Raw genomic sequence first — 17,434 nt, 5'->3', positions numbered from 1 at the left:
GGTAATTTCCCTATATTAAAATTTTAGGAAAAACTCTTAAAATAGTCCGTGCCAATGCCGAATGTTTCAAGAGTTTTTTTAAAAAAATTTGGACACTTTTGGATTGCTCCACCATGCCGATTTTCTCTTCGTCACGTTGTCGTGCTGTGACAGGTACATAGTGGGAACGCATGCTACAAGATCTATCTTGTATTTTTTTTAGATACATGATTATATTTCCTATAGTGTACATATGTATATTTAAGTATAATAATAAGCCTTCTATCTCATACTATTATTTTTCTCAAGGGTAACATATCCTTACTTTACCATCAGAAAATACTATGGGAAAAGCATCAATAGCTCCGCCTCTTTAACTTGGGGCAAAAAGCATTGACTCTTTATTTCTACTATTTCATTATCATCTCACACCCTATCTAGATCCTATATCTAGGGTAATTTCCAATCTATATATATTCTATGTATTTTTCATATTTTTTATATTTCTTTTTAAATAGCTACTAGGAGAGAATCAAATCCTAGTGGGACACTAGGTGGCATGATTTCAAAGATACACTTATTTTAATGCATTATTGCAAGCATGGTTACAAAACTTTGTCAAGGAGAAATGTCATGCTTTCATATGGCATGAGGTGTCCTTGGGAATTAAACGAAAGTCAAGGCTAAGGAGACCACATGAAGACTTTTGCTGCCATAAATGGACCCTATTTTGATGAATTTCTTAAACAAGGTTCCAATCCGAATTGGAGAATGATTTTAAAATGCAAATCGTAGCTAATGAGCTGAAGTTTTTGCCCATATTTTTATTTTTCCGAATTGAGAGAATGATTTTAAAAATGCAAATCGTAGCTAATGAGCTGAAGTTTTTGCCCATATTTTTATTTTTTTATTGGAGCTACGTTGAGATATGATCAAAATACTGGACCCCAGTCTGCCCACATCATGCAGAGACAGCTCATTTCCAACTTTCCAATTCCTGTTCACACTGGCTCCTCTCTTCTTGTGTAAACCCTTGTGGGTTCCCTTCACCTATAAAAGGGGACCTCTTCTTCCTTGGAAGGAACTCAAGCATTCAAGCCATTGATGAGAGAAATTCTCGAGGGAGTGAGTAGTAATGCCTAATTGTACTTAGCCATTACCATTAACATAAGCCCAAGCCTACACTTTCTCTTAGAGAGACTAGCCATTCTTGCAACAAGCTAACCTTGGAAGATCAACTCTAATCAAAGAAGGTCTTGCACTTGGTGTATCAATCAAAGTGAATTATCCACTCTTCTTCTCTCTCCCATCAATAATGGTGCCGAAGGTTTCATTCAAGTAAGATGTTTCTACATTGATGTTTTCTTGATTTCTTGTTGTTTTCATTTTCATCTCTAATCCAACATATATATATGTATCTAATCTCATCTCCTTAACCAAACCTATCTCTCTCATTCTTAGTAATTCATCCTCTCTAGGTTCTCTTTGCTACAGGTACATCTCCCCCGCAGTATCCTTATTGCCTACGGGCAAGAATAGGGCTTGGGAGGGAAACTTCTCATCTCTTCACTTATCTCATATCTAGATGAATAACCCACATGATGATAATTTCTATCGCTTTCACTCTGTACGATCTGTTAGAATTAACGTATGGATTCCGTAAAATACACTTTCAACAACGTATAGTGTTTCTCTTTGGCCCAAAAGCTCAATGAAATACTTCTTTTTCTTTTGACGTAAGCGTAGTTTCTTGCTATGAACCAAGAGGATTTGTACACACAATTAATCCCAATCACTAACAAAATATATATATTTATGGTAAGCACAAAACTACAATTCCAAAGAAACAATTCGTAGCCTATTTGGTCAGCCAAGATTGAATGCCATTAACTCATCCATTAACCCTTTCATATTACCCATGATACGCTATGACCATAGCCTTGATGTTTTCATCTTCGTATTGTTTTGACATTTCTCTTTTGCGTTCTTTCTTTGTGTGTGTGAATGCAAGAGAGAAAGAGTGAGTCTTCTTTGATTGCACTTCTTTCCAAACCCTAGTCTTCATGGCATCTATGGTTTAACTCCTTCATATAGTTTTTGTTGAGTTCTCTCACAAACTCTCACAGCCATAAGCCCGGTGCTTTCCTGGCAAGACCGCAAATTTCTCGACATATTTTTGGTGAACCCGACGCGAATCTGCTAGGGTGAGAGTTTTGTGGGTAACCATGGGTGATCATGTTGAGCAACAGGGTATGCATTTTGACCCAGCAACAATGCAAATGTTTCAAGCATTTGCAATGTTCATGCAACAACAACATGCTACTGAAAGAAGGGAGATTTCAGCAACGAAGGCCATACAAGCGGTCGTCAACAGAATGGATCAGTTCAATGGCAAAGATGTAACCAAGTACTTACGCGAGTATGTGAAGGAGATGGAGCTGCATCGCGTGTCAGAAGGTGAGATGATTCAAAGCTTTGAGCTAGTTGTTGCTCCAGAAATTAGGGAGCATGTTAGGGCAATTAAAGATGGGCATGGGAGAAATTGGGAAGAACTCAAAGTAGCTTTAAAGGAGGAATATTTCATGGAGGACTCTGAGAGAGTGACCAAAAGGACATTCTTAGAATGGGTAGTCAAGCCAAAGCAAGGACTATCAATAACAGAGCTACTTAGGGAATTTGAGCGGCGCTATGCACAACTCACTAGGACAGAAAGGGCCACACTAGATGCAGAGAAGACAGATCTTTTCTTACAAGCTGCAGGTAAAGAGTTTCAAGAAATTTGGAGCTTCTTCTTGAAGATAAAGATGCTGAGCAAGGACTAAAGACCGACTGGAATGAGGTTGAAGGTGCTGTCTCACTGCTTGCCAAACGACAAAGAAGAAGGGACAAGATGGTAGTAAACACTACAAGTCCTTCCACCTCAACTTCTGACAAAATGGTAAAGCCTACTTTTATCGCTCCTAAGTTTGATGAGTCCATGCTAGATGAGCTTGTGAAGGGAATGCGTGACTTGAAGGTGAAGTTTGCAAAGCTTGAAGAAAAAGGCCAACCATCAGGGCCACTTCCTAGGCAAAGACAACAGCCCAAAGAAGGGTTTGTTAATAGATGTATTTGGTGTGATAGTACAGACCATGTAAGAAGGGATTGTGATGATTTTAGTGATGCTTTGTCAAAAGATGTTGTCTTTTTTAAGGATGGTAAAATCCACTTAAGAGAGACAGGTCTACCCTTGAGAACTAACTTTGGGAAGGGGGGAATGCAAACCTTAGTTGAAGATATGGCAACCAAGCATGCCACCTCTTCAGTTGAGGCAGCTACTTATGGAGTAAAAATTGAACATTTTTGTGATGAAGAAGTGAGTGACCATCATGGTCAAATTTGGCCAAATGTCATGCAATTAGCTAAAAAGGGAAAGCTTACAAAAGAGATTCTACATGAAGCAGGTGATTGCATACGTCTAGAAACAGGATGGAATGATCCAGTGGACTCATTGTCAGTGCATGCCTACATTACAAAATGCCAACAAAATGAGGCAATTGTAGAAGAGAAGCGCAGACGTGAGAATGCTGATGAAGGACCATCAAAAAGAGCTTCTAGAAGTGGGGGAAGAAGCGACTCAATGCCTTCTCAAACACCCTCAACACAAGGAGCATCTCCACCTGAAGTACTCATGGAGGATCTACAACAGGAAAGAAGAAAGAGCCAACGAAAGGTAAGACAAAAGGCCCAACTTATAAACTAAAATCTGATATTGAGGTTGCTACAGATTTAAAGAAAGTCTTGGAGGAAAGGATCTTGAATAGCAAGATTGAGTTTACTCTGGGAGAAGTTCTTGGCATTGCAAAGCGTGAATTCCATGAGGAGATCATTGACATCATCAAGAGAAAGAGGCAAACCCTTGCTGAAGTTTCTCGTCCACAAGTTGAAGGGTAAACCTCAAAGACACAAGGGATGCAACTGCAAAATAAGGAGAATGATGGAGCTGTGGTAGGATGCTACCAATCTAGTGGGAGAGTGAAGCAAGTGTATTTCTCAAATGATGATGAAGAAGTTGAAGATATTCCTAGGAGTTACTATTCACGAAGTCATTGGGCAAGGGCTACTACAGAAACTTTGGTCAAGGTAGGCCATTTGTTGCCTTGATTGACCATGGTTCAGAAATAAACATAATGTCAAAGAGTCTCTACAACAAGTGCAAATGGCCGATGGACATAGATCATGGCTGGATGGTAAAAGTGGCAAACAATTCATCCGGTGAATTGTATGCAGTATGTCCAGGTGTGAAGGTAACAATAGGTGATGTAAAGATTGACCAAAAATTCTTTGTACAGGATACATCTTCATATCATCTCATCCTTGGACAGCCCTACATTGTGGGAGTTCGAATGGAAACAAAGGTAATGGACGATGGTTCAGCATATGCTAGGATACGTAGCAAAGATGGTAAACGTGCTGTCCAATTCCTCACAGTTTGTGTAAACCATGAAAGAAATCGTGACAACCTCAGAGAACATCCTCTACCAAAGGTGAGCAAAGAGTTTCATGATCATAGAGAAATGATGGGTTTTGGCCAAGTACCATTGTAAAGCGGGATTGCAGTGGTACAGAAAGAAAAAGGGTCTCGCCTGATCCAAAAATAGGTGAAGCATTTCAACGAGCTCCTTGGTAACAAAGAATGGATCAGTATGTTTTACAAAACTTGAAGATTTGAAGAGATGTGAGAAGCAATATGTGCATAATGTACAAATAGGCATGAAAAAGAGTGGGTTGCTAGAGCCTACTGAAAATGTTTTGGGTTTGTGTGAACAAGTTTCTTTTGTAGATACTATGGGTGAGCTTGATGCTATAATGAGGTCTAGTTTGCATCTTGAAAATGAAGTTGTGGAAGTTTGCTCTATGGAAATGTATCAAGTAATAGAAGCCTTTAAAGAAAGCCAAACAGTTGGCCCAGAAGTCCATGTTGAAACTAAATACAAGAGTGTAGCAAAGAAGGTGAAACCAGTAGCTTCACCCTTACCACCCAACAACAGGGAAAAGATTGAACAGGCTTCTTTACAACCAAGTTTGCGGAATCCTAAAAAGATCGGGCATACCTTCACAAAGGAGTCTTTTCAAGAGTTGCAGATTGGTTGCGAGGGGTTTCTAACACAGGAGGAGACAAAGTGCTTCAAAGAAATGCTTTCAAAGCATGGTAAGGCTTTTGCATTTGAGCCACATGAGATAGGATGTGTTGATCCTTATATTGTAGCGCCTATGGTAATTTTCACAATACCTCATGTGCCTTGGAATCTGCGGCCTATTCCGGTTCCAAAGGCTCATTTGCCAAAGCTAGTAGAGCTACTGAATGAGAAAATCAAAATGGGAATCTTGGAGCCTTCTTGTGCTCCATACTCAAACAGGTGGTTCACAGTTCCAAAGAAGAATGGTTCTCTACGCTTCATCCAAGATATGCAACCAGTGAACAAGGTGACAATTAGAAATGTAGGTACAGGTCCAATTGTGGATGAATTTGCAGAGGCGTTTGCAGGGAGGGCAATCTACTCAATGGGGGATCTCTACTCAGGGTATGATCAATTTCAGCTTGCAATCGAAAGCAGAGACTTGACAACCATGAGGACACCTTTGGGTTTGGTAAGGATGTGTACCTTGCCACAGGGAGCAACCAACTCGGTTGCACATATGATGAATGGGATGAATAAGGTCTTACGTGACTTTATTCCTCAAATCACAATGCCTTTCATTGATGATTTGCCTATCAAAGGATGTAAGAAAGTGACAAAGATGAAGCTTTGGATCTCAAGGGATGTCGCAGGTTTGTGGTAAATCACATAAATGATTGTGATAAAATTTTGTCTAGGTTGGAAGAAGTGAATCTTACATTGTCAGGGAAAAAGTCTATGTTTGGTGTCAATGAAGTGCTCATTGTGGGGCACATGTGCGGGCCATATGGTAGGAAACCTTGTCCATCAAAGGTAGATGCCATCCAAAGAATGAAAGAAACATGCACTAGCATCACTGAGGTTAGAAGGTTTCTGGGAGCATGTGTCTTCTATGTTATTTGGATTCCACATTATGCACATGTAGCTGATCCTCTTTATCAGTTGCTTAGAAAGAATCAAAAGTTTAAATGGACAGAAGCACATGTAAAATCCATGAAAAAGCTAAAGGAGTTACTCCAGTCAGCAACGACTTTGAGAAAGGTAGACAATGAGTGTCAAAGGCCAGTGATTGTGACAGTAGATACCAATCCTACAGGGATTGGATGGGCAATAGGGCAAGATGACAAAGAAGGACACAGGTATGTGGTAAGATTTGGAGAAAAGGTACTAAGTGCTCGCCAAAGAAACTATCCACAGATAAAGAGAGAGTTATGGGGTATGGTTACAGCCTTGAAAAGTGGAAAAGAGTACCTAATTGGTGCATGTGTGGTTGTAGAAACAGATTGTCTACCACTTCTTGGGATGATTACAAGCTGCTCAACACCAGACATTGCTATCTTGCGGTGGATTGCCTACATTAAGTCCTTAAATCCCGAGTTTAAGCACATTGCAGGTAAAGTCAATACAGTGGCAGATATGCTATCAAGGGCAAGGTATGAAGATGAGTCACATATGATTGATGAGGGAGATGATGTGGGCACAAAGTTCTATTCCATCTCTCATGTCAAAGGTAACAATGTCAACATGACTAATCCACTTGAATTGTTCTTGAAAGATCTTTATGAAGGTGGTTGGCTTTCTATTGGAAGGCACTTGAGTACTCTAACAAAACAGGATGATTGGTCTGAACAAGAATTCAAGAGGATACGTAGGAAAGCATATGGGTACTTTTTAAGGGATGGTTACTTGTGGAAGCATCCTAAGCAAAAGGGTGCTACACCACAACGGGTTATATGTAAAAAAGAGACTCAAGTAAAGCTCATGCAAGAGTTTCATGAGAGTCTATGGGCTGGACACAGGGGTGTGTGGGCAACCTTCTCCAAGTTGAAAGAAAAATACTGGTGGAAGGGTATGTATAAAGATGTATCTCAGTTTGTAGAGTCATGTGTAACTTGTCAAATGTATTCAAATGTTCGACATCGTGATGGATTGCACCCTACATATCCACTAGCCATGCACTATAAATGGGTTGTGGATCTAGTCACGATGCCTTTAGGACTCTGGCAGATGAGGTACTTGGTTCTTGCACGAGAGGACCTAACTAATCAGGTTGAAGGAAGAGCATTAAGAGCTAAAACCACAGAAGCTGTGTGCAAATTCCTTCTTGATGAACAAAAACTGTGTTACCATATATGCTTTTAAGGGATTCGGGAGGGTATGTGATTCTCTTTACTGTAATACACATAGCTCAGTAACTGGTACATGCACCTCCCTCCGCAACCATGCTACATGCCTGCGGAGCTAATGTTTTGGTCAAAAGCCTGTGATGCCGATTGAAGATAACAATTCCTACATGGAATGTTACTACCTGGCAAGAGGGGCTTAGTAGGGAAGATCTTCTCCTTGCACTGCGTATAAGGCAGCTAGAGAGAAGACCCTGGAGACATTGAAGCTTGCAAAAGAAAGGAACGACTCTAAAATGGCAAGGTTTGAAAAACAGAGGACTATTTTGATAAGCGACATCGACTCAGGAGCAAAAGCAAATTGATCAAAGAAGGTGACTGGGTTTTTAGTGTATGATAGTAGCCTTGATAACCAGCATTACAGCCATGCATAAGCTCTCAAAAAGAAGATGGTTTGGACCGTATGTTGTAAAGCATGTATGTGCATGAAATGCTACTTACAGCTTGTCTGAACTAGATGGTACAGAAGTAAAGATTCCCATTGCAAGGGACAGGGCATTGAAAAAGGATTTAAAATGTTTAAGAGAAGAGGAGACAATGATCTAGAAGATATGGATGAGGAAGAAGAGAAAAACACAGGTGAAGATCAAAGATGAAACATGAAAGTGAACATGAAGCTCTCTAGATCATCTAGTGAAGAAGAAGACAAAGGAAGATGTACAAGAGGTCTAATCTTAAAAATGAGGACATGGGGGCATACCGGAGGATGTGCAGGTTTAGAGGGAGGGGGGGGGTGCGTGATGTGCCCATGTTGACTGGGGGGATGTCGTGTTTGTGGAATACGTACATGTGGGAACGCATGCTACAAGATCTATCTTGTATTTTTTTTTAGATACATAATTATATTTCCTATAGTGTACATATGTATATTTAAGTATATATAATAAGCCTTCTATCTCATCCTATTATTTTTCTCAAGGGTAACATTATCCTTACTTTACCATCAGAAATATACTATGGGAAAAGCATCAATAGCTCCGCCTCTTTAACTTGAGGCAAAAAGCATTGATTCTTTATTTCTACTATTTCATTATCATCTCACACACCCTATCTAAATCCTATATCTAGGGTAATTTCCAATCTATATATATTCTATGTATTTTTCATATTTTTTATATTTCTTTTTAAATAGCTACTAGGAGAGAATCAAATCCTAGTGGGACACTAGGTGGCATGATTTCAAAGATACACTTATTTTAATGCATTATTGCAAGCATGGTTACAAAACTTTGTCAAGGAGAAATGTCATGCTTTCATATGGCATGAGGTGTCCTTGGGAATTAAACGAAAGTCAAGGCTAAGAGAGACCACATGAAGACTTTTGCTGCCATAAATGGACCCCTATTTTGATGAATTTTTTAAACAAGGTTCCAATCCGAATTGGAGAATGATTTTTAAAATGAAAAATCGTAGCTAATGAGCTGAAGTTTTTGCCATATATTTTTATTTTTTTTATTTGGAGCTACGGTTGAGGAGATATGATCAAAATACTGGACTCCAGTCTGCCCACATCATGCCAGAGACAGCTCATTTCCAACTTTTCCAATTCCTGTTCACACTGGCTCCTCTCTTCTTGTGTAAACCCTTGTGGGTTCCCTTCCCCACCTATAAAAGGGGGACCTCTTCTTCCTTGGAAGGGACTCAAGCATTCAAGCCATTGATGAGAGGAATTCTCGAGGGAGTGAGTAGTGTAATGCCTAATTGTTCTTAGCCATTAACATAAGCCAAGCTACATTCTCCTTAACTAGCCTACCTTTATCGAGCAACTAGCCATTCTTGCAACAAGCTAACCTTGGAAGATCAACTAATCAAAGAAGGTCTTGCACTTGGTGTATCAATCAAAGTGGAATTATCCACTCTTCTTCTCTCTCCCATCAATAATGGTGCCGAAGGGTTTCAAGTAAGATGTGTTCTACATTGATGTTTTCTTGATTTCTTGTTGTTTTCATTTTCATCTCTAATCCAACATATATATATGTATCTAATCTCATCTCCTTAACCAAACCTATCTCTCTCATTCTTAGTAATTCATCCTCTCTAGGTTCTCTTTGCTACAGGTACATCTCTCCCCGCAGTATCCTTATTGCTTACGGGCAAGAATAGGGCTTGGGAGGGAAACTTCGCATCTCTTCACTTCTCTCATATCTAGATGAATAACCCACATGATGATAATTTCTATCGCTTTCACTCTGTACGATCTATTAGAATTAACGTATGGATTAGCCGTAAAATACACTTTCAACAACGTATAGTGTTTCTCTTTGGCCCAGAAAGGCTCAATGAAATACTTCTATCACCGGATCCCATCATACTACCTCTCATAGACAATAACTTTTCTTTTGACGTAAGCGTAGTTATCTTGCTATGAACCAAGAGGATTCGTACACACAATTAATCCCAATCACTAGACAAAATATATATATTATGGTAAGCACAAAACTACAATTTCAAAGAACAATTCGTAGCCTATTTGGTCAGCCAAGATTGAATGCCATTAACTCATCCATTAACCCTTTCATATTACCCATGATACGCTATGACCATAGCCTTGATGTTTTCATCTTCGTATTGTTTTGACATTCTCTTTTGCGTTCTTTCTTTGTGTGTGTGAATGCAAGAGAGAAAGAGTGAGTCTTCCTTGGTTGAACTTCTTTCCAAACCCTAGTCTTCATGGCATCTATGGTTTAACTCCTTCATATAGTTTTTGTTGAGTTCTCTCACAAACTCTCACAGCCATAAGCCCGGTGCTTTCCTGGCAAGACCGCAAATTTCTCGACATATTTTTGGTGAGCCCGACGTGAATCTGCTAGGGTGAGAGTTTGTGGGTAACCATGGGTGATCATGTTGAGCAACAGGGTATGCATTTTGACCCAGCAACAATGCAAATGTTTCCAGCGGTTATTTTTATATAGTTTTTGCTAGAGAGCAAGTTGCGCCACGAGACGGCAGCTCATTGCGCGTTCTCGAACCTTCTCCAAGCGCGTGTCTACTTTACCCCACCTTGGCAGTCCCCGACCTTATCCGCCATGGCAAATTGGCAACTCTGCTGAAAATAAAAGAGAGCGTGCCTTAGAAAAAATCATCTCATAGCTCCGTGTTTGCTATAGAGTTCTCATGCAGATCACGTTTGTTTATTAGCCGTAGCTCATCAGTTCAAGTCATTGATGATGCATGGTCCTGAGAGAGAGAGAGAGAGAGAGAGAGAGAGAGAGAGAGAGAGAGAGAGAGAACGAGCAATTGAAGAACAACACTTGCGCCTGTATTCGTCTCTGTGTGCTGCTGCTGTGTGTGTGTGTGTGTGTGTGTGTGTGTGTGTGTGTGAGAGAGAGAGAGAGAGAGAGAGAGAGAGAGAGGGGGAGAGAGAGAGAGAGATACTACAAATATGAAAGAACAATATCTCACATCGCCTTCTCTCACATTGCCCTGCAGCCTGGCCCTTGCCCCACCTCTCTCTCGTCTCTTGCCCTCCTCCAAAAACTAAAAAAAGCTTCTGCAAACAGTCCGCACTGGCGCGGACTGTTTGCAGTAGTTTTTTTAAAATTTTGGGAGAGAGAGAGAGAGAGAGAGGTCCAGGCCTAGAAATGAAGAACTTGAAATTAATACAAAGCACAACGTAGATTTTTCGAGAGAGGTGGTGTTGTCGAACAGGATGCAGAAGTTTGTTGTGGTGGCGTCGTACCATTTTTGGGAGGACTCGGTTCACAAGAAGAAGGTACAACGCCGCACCATGCTGATGGCTCATGACCAATGTTCGGGAAAAATCATTTCTCCAAACATACAAAATTTCTTTAGTTTTCCAAGACGAAATTTAAAAAATTAGGTTTATTTTTTGGGTTTTTACAGTAATTTTCTCTATTTTTGGGTGGAATTTCTCCTTTTCCCCTTGTCTTCAACCGGCATTTTTGAAATTGAAAGTGGCACGATATTAAGCTGAGACACATTTTTCCCGAACACTGCTCATGACGAGATCAATGAGTGCAACATTGGAGACTAGGTTAGGCTTGATCCTTCCCGACCTCTAAGTAGGAGAAAGCACTCTATTGTGGTTGAGATAGTGAAAAAGGAGAAGGTTTATGTGTGGTCAATTGAAGACTCTTCTCAAGGTAGCACAAAAAAATTCAGTGCCAGCAGCACCTTAAACATGTTCAAAAGTCATCTTCTTGTGATTGTTCCCCCATGCTAGTTATGTGGGCAGTCCATCCAACATAAGCGTAGAACGGAGCTTTTGACTGAGGAAAGACGAGTAGTCAGTTTCATTCCCTTATTGTAAGGAAGACTTTCATACACAATCCTTTTAACTTTTAGAGGTGGTAGCATTTGGAGGCTCATAGAGCTTTTGAGGTAATTTTGCACTTGAATGGCCTTATTCTCGTGTATATTGAATGTCAGCAGTTTTTATCGCGAGAGAGAGAGAGAGAGAGAGGGAGAGAGGGAGTGTCGGCATAAGTGTTCGACGAAAATCAATTTCACAAACGTACAAAATTCATGTAACATACAATTCTTACAATTTAATCGTATTTTCATAAATTTTCCAAGCGGATTTTCTCCTTACCTCCACCTTTTACTGGCTATTTTGAATTTTCAACATGCACTACTCACATGCCACTTGGTCAACCTTCCCAATTTCACTTTAAATCAATAGAAGGGATCTTAGTTCATTCCCACTAGTAAAACACTTTTAGAATCGTGCTAGTTTACTCACCCAAAGAATTTTTTAAAAAAGGAAAAAATACCAAAATATCCCTCTAATTTTTGGAAATTTCCAAAATACCCCTAAAATTTCAAAAATTCCCAGAATACCCTTGTATCTATTTTGATTGGATTGTTCGAGAATTTTTAATGTTCAATCCTTTTTTATAATTGAGATCCATTTTTGCATGCTTAGCATGTAATTTGTCACATATTACCTCTCAAAAAAAGGCAAGTATGTTTGTACAATTACCTCACAAGAAAGGCAATTGTATCTAAAGATAATGAAGCAATTCATCTCCAAAGCCTACATAATCGACTCAAATTCTGGATTCAGCATCTTATATCGATAAGCAATGAGTCTTCTTATGAACACCAACAAATTTTTTAATCTTAGGAGAAATTTAATCTCACAACCAAGGGTATTTTGGAAAATTTGAAGGGCATTTTGGAAATTTATAACAAATATGGGTGTGTTTTGGGAAGTTTTGAAATTTGAGGGGTATTTTGGAAATTTCCACAAATTAGAGAGGTATTTGGTAATTTTTCTAAAAGAAAACCCCTATTAGAAATAGTCTGCGCCGGCAAAGAATACATTCTCACTAGTTTCCTTGGACCTCTACAACCCAAACTTCAATTGCCCATGTTTTTGGGTCTCGATTATCAAATCCATTGAGAGCTAGTCTTTCTCCTGGGCGACCATGGAGTGAACTTTTTGATCGATCTTGTTTAGCAAAACTAGACTCACTAGCTGGATAGGCAACTATCTATTTTTCACAAGAATTGGGATGTTTATGAGAAAGTTGCTAGTTTTTTTCTTTGCTCGAGAATGCTTGCTCGCCATTCGGTAAGACTCGGTAGGGAAATGGTAAGACCAAGGGGGCATGGACTTATGCTAAGCATGCAAGGTTAATGGGTCTCCTAAAGATAGACTAGTCAAAAGCAAGGCTTTTAGGATCAAGGCTCCATATTTATGTATGCATTGGGTGCATAATCATTTCAAAGTCATTGTAACTTGCCAACGTGTAGGCAAATAGGTATGTGAAGTACATTGAAAACGCAATCATGCCACTAGATGTTCTGACTTCCGATGCCACAGGTAGTGGTTATCAAAATTGGTAACTATATTAATTTTAAGTTTCAATTTTGAGATTATTCGCCTTTGCAAAATTTTCTACAATGCCAACTTGACAAGAAAACATTGTTTTGGTCAAGCAGAGATTGGTAATAAGATGAAATTTGAAAGCTAAGCTTCTTGAGCTATCTATTTCATGATTGGAAAATCTAAGGATTCTTAATAAGACGTACTCTTTGGCACGGCTTATTTTCTTTACAAAAGTTCAACAAGGTCGACTCTTTTTTTCTTTGACATATGTGCATCACCAAGAGCACCTGATAGCTATGAGCACTCAGGATGCGTTCTCTAATGAACTTATGTAAAGTAAGGCTTCACTTCAGGGCATCTTGCGTAGAAGTTTCCAAAGTTTGGAATATGCTATAAGCATATGGACTTCGGGAAACATGGCATCATGTCTATCTGATTTTATCCTTGGAGGTCGGTAGGACCCAAGCCATGATGGCATATAGGGTACATTCAATAGCTCTAAATTTTTCAACATACATGGCTATGAGCCAGATTCAAGCATCATTTACTCGTCTCAATGGGGCGACAAAGGTTAGTAAATTTCAAGTTATACTTGTCTTTTTTAAATTTTGACCTTTCATTTCCAAAATATTTCTCTACTGTGCAAAGCAAAGTGCTTTGCTAGACTTCATGCTAGGGTACTATCAATTGACTTCAGATCAAGTATAATGGCAAACATATTTGTCACTATATAAGCTCACAGTTTACACAACGATCCACTGTGATGTATCTATGCTAGTGTAATTGTTAAAGGCACGTATACCAGGGGCTCACACAGATGAGACTTTCATTGAATCCAAGGGCTTATTATTCTTTTAAAAAAATTAATTATGCATGGCATACTAGTACAATGGACGTACAACACCCCATCATTATATACGCTTCTGCAATAACATTATCTACTCTATCCAAGAATAATTGAGGCTGGCAAATGGGCTTTTGATTGTACAACGGTGAGCACTTGATATAATTGGCTCTATGCACAAGGTGATGCCAATCCAAATGACAGTTTTTATTGGTAGCAAGTAGGAATTGCATAGCTATCAAGCAACCAATTCATGGTACAACATATATAGATTAAGAGAGCCTCCACGTAGGTAATCTCTTGTGTAGACACATAAAAAAATCTGGTAGGACTATTTTCATTGGGAGTATTTCACACCTAGCTAATACACAATCACTCCATAGGTTTTGATAACCATGATTTGAGCTTAGCACAGTTGTACTTTCAAGGAAAGCAGCCCGCAATCTACCAAGAGGCAGTGGAAATTTCAATTTTCTTGGTTGGTTTCAAATATGTTTTAAACATGAAGTTTACCACACGGTTTGGATTGTAAAGGCAACACCCAGGGTTACCAGTTTCCAGTGCTTGTTTTTCCCAATTGTTTCTTTCAAGTTTTCAAAATGCACATGAGTCTAGGTAAGGTTTTATTCCTTTTGAATATGCTTTGCTTGACTTTTTCCAGTCATATGACTAAGCTTGAATGCTTTCATCCATTTTTCTCTTCAGAGATATGACAAGGTAATGTAAGAGCAAAGAATTTTGGGCCGCAGTGTCCCCAAAACATTTCTACATTATGCAGTTATGGATTTATCTGTAGGATTTATTTGGCACATGTTGCCACATGGGATGCAGTCTAGGAATTCAAGGAGTTTGGTTTAGCCAGTATGGAGAAAAGTATATGAGGGTCCCTCTCACTCATGTCCCTCCACACACAAGTGCATCTCATACTTGAAGGATGTTCTTTTTTTAGACATCCTTAGTTGAGACATATTCCACATGTAGAGAATATGAGTCTCTAGGACATACATTGGCACCCACTATTTCAATTATGTGTTACAACAAAGTCCCTAGGTGCTAGTCAATTTTTTTAATAGACCATTTTGCACATGTGGTATTAGGAACTATTTCAATGGTCAAAAATTGTCGGATACTTAGAGCGGCTTGTTAAGGTTACAAGTGCCACTAAACAGCATTAACATATGGTTGTTTATGCATATAGCAAGGCTATGTATTATGAATGAAAATGTTTCACTGTTTGTACCTAGAAGTGACTTATGTTTCACAGTCTATTATGGTTCAAACGTTTCAGCAAGACTGCAATCATAACAGGCATTTAGTTTCTTTTCAAAATTATTTACACTTCAATTTCATGTGTGTTATGAGCATCATATTTGCCACAAGTATTGGAAAGTGTGGTCATGGATATGCAGGTTCAGGTTTGTATTTTCTAAATGCATGCACACTAGGTGTTATGGGCCGTAGTGTTTAGCAAAGGCTTATTTGGAGTGGCATGCACATTCATGACATAGATCTACAATCACCAATAGAGTTCATGGCTTAGTTTTGGTGCTTGTGGATCTTTCAAGTTAACCAATCTGGTTACTTATAGCATTTTTTATTCCTCATCCATGTTGTAAGGCATTGTGATCCCTATGAAATCAAGCCAAAGGAAGTTAGTTTGGAGGTTTGTGCTAGTCGACAAAAAATTCGAGCCATTGTAAGCAAGTTTTAAGCATTGTTTGGTATCAAAGCAGCTAACTGAGTACTGAAACTTCCATTCTTATCTATACTCTATCAAACTGGTGCATTAAATTTTGGCTTCACAATCTTGAGCCAAACAATTTTATGGTTCCTTGAGAACTCCTCACAAATCCAAGTCTGCAAAAGAAAAACCGGAGCAGTCTCACTCCTCTACTATTCCCAAGACACTTTGAAAAATCGGATGTCCCTCTCTAGAGTCCAAAACTACAAATTGGTCGCCTCTCCCAATCCACAAGATTGGCACGAAACTGGTCCCACATACAATGCTCGCCACACAATTCCGCTCCAAAAAGCCCCCTGGTCATTGCCTATGGGATCCCTTGAACAAATCAAGGCTCCTCAATAAAAAACTTTTCCTCTTCATTGCCCAAGCCAAGTGGAGATCCTTGGGTGCCCCTCTCTAACACCAATTTCACTCCTCTCGGCTCAAAACAGCCTCTTAAACTCCTCTCTTTCCCTCTCTCTCTCTCTCTCTCTCTCTCTCTCTCTCTCTCGTGGTTGACCACTAGTGGAGTGCCAAGTTGGCACTCAAGAAATGAAGCAAAGGGTGGGGGGAGGGTACCAAATGGGTTGTCAATAAGGAGGGCCAGATAGGGCATTTTAAAATTCAAGGGGCCAGGGGATAAGAGCCACTATCACCAAGTCAGGGGGAGGCCAAAGGCAGTGTAGCCAAGGAGGACCAGGTAGCAACACGTTTTAAAATTAACGTTGTCAGGAGTTTTTTGGAGCAAGGGATTGTGCATATGTACATATACATGCATGGTGCATCAAATAAAGGATTGCCCATTTTCCAGAGCCAGGTGGTTACGTGGGGCCCACATGTGTACAGGTAGGACAGGGTGTACATAGTGCAGCGATATTTACTATCACCAGTACCAGTATGTTTTTTCTACAATAATGAGGATTTGGTAGCGCGTAAAACTTCTCGAGGAAGCTATCCGCGGGCCGACGACGTGAGGTCAGCAGGTGCGTCAGATGGCATCTAGTGGCGTCAGGAGGGTGAACGAGGTCAATATTTGCACGCGGACGAGGACGGACACAACATGGGTGTTTTCTGGTGAGAGTTATGCAGAAAGGTCATCATTAGGAACACTTTTTGGGGCCACTTCATGTGGTGGCGAGATGCTTTATTGGAAAAAAGCTGAGTGCCAGGTGTGCGAATGATGCAAAAAGGTGACAACTATGCACTGCGAGGTCAGTTTTTGGCCTGTTCGGGGTCTGTTTGAGGTCATCTAAAAGGCCAAGGGTGCCCAACTAATAAAGCTAAGTGTGGGGACTGAAAAAACTGAGAGAAGACCAGAAAAAAACGTGGAGAAGAGAGGAGGAACAGCCGCAGGTGTGTTTTTGCCCATTTTGGAGCCTGTTTTGGCCGTAAACTGCTCATCCGAGGTCGGATTTGAGCACTTTGACATTGTAGACTGGGGTTTTGGGCCGTTCCAAACGCGATGGCGCTGTCCATTTTGCCAAATTACTCACTCTTTTTCTGCTGTTTTTCTGTGTAATCTTCTTCGGTGAGTGAAGCTTCTTCTCCAATTTGTGATTGTATCTGGTATCTTTTACCCATATTATGTGAGTTGTTTGTCCCATTGGTGTTGGCCCAAGCTCATTTGTATCTAAACATCAGAAATTCTCCTCTTTTGAGCTGAGTTTTTTTGGGTGTGTGTGTGTGTGTGTCTGTGTGGAGTGGGCAAGTGGATAGTCTCTCTCCTCTCACTCCAGAGGTGTGTTCCCTGTC

Source organism: Adiantum capillus-veneris, chromosome 1 (assembly GCF_014529385.1).
Source record: "Adiantum capillus-veneris isolate H3 chromosome 1, ASM1452938v2, whole genome shotgun sequence".
NCBI classification, from domain to species: domain Eukaryota; kingdom Viridiplantae; phylum Streptophyta; class Polypodiopsida; order Polypodiales; family Pteridaceae; genus Adiantum; species Adiantum capillus-veneris.
Note: the sequence above shows the minus strand (reverse complement) of the source record.